This window comes from Poecilia latipinna, unplaced genomic scaffold (assembly GCF_001443285.1).
Source record: "Poecilia latipinna isolate Pla-1442-1.1 unplaced genomic scaffold, P_latipinna-1.0 Scaffold183, whole genome shotgun sequence".
NCBI lineage: Eukaryota > Metazoa > Chordata > Actinopteri > Cyprinodontiformes > Poeciliidae > Poecilia > Poecilia latipinna.
This window is the reverse complement of record NW_015112799.1, coordinates 81,009-81,519: the sequence shown is the minus strand read 5'-3', so window position 1 is coordinate 81,519 and position 511 is coordinate 81,009.

The window sequence follows — 511 nt, the reverse complement described above, 5'->3', positions numbered from 1 at the left end:
GGTCACAGCTGCATCAGACTTCCTATATCTGACTACAGACCACCCCTCATCACATTGAGATGGTCAGTTGATGACATCACCTTAACCCCGCCCACTTCCGACAGGAAGTAGCCTGTTTTTTCTATTGTATGTCTTACGTTTACTCTCTAAGTCATATGGGTTTCATCCGGTGTAGGCTGACATGACATGATATGATGATGAACTCTCCCATGATGAACTCGACTGACCCGTGGGGGCGTGGCTAAGTCCCAAACTTTGACTGTACAGCATGAAACATGAATGTGAAATAACTTCCAAATGCCAGGTCACAGCTGCATCAGACTTCCTATATCTGACTACAGACCACCCCTCATCACATTGAGATGGTCAATTGATGACATCACCTTAACCCCGCCCACTTCCGACAGGAAGTAGCCTGTTTTTTCTATTGTATGTCTTACTTTTACTCTCTAAGTCATATGGGTTTCATCCGGTGTAGGCTGACATGACATGATATGATGATGAACTCTCC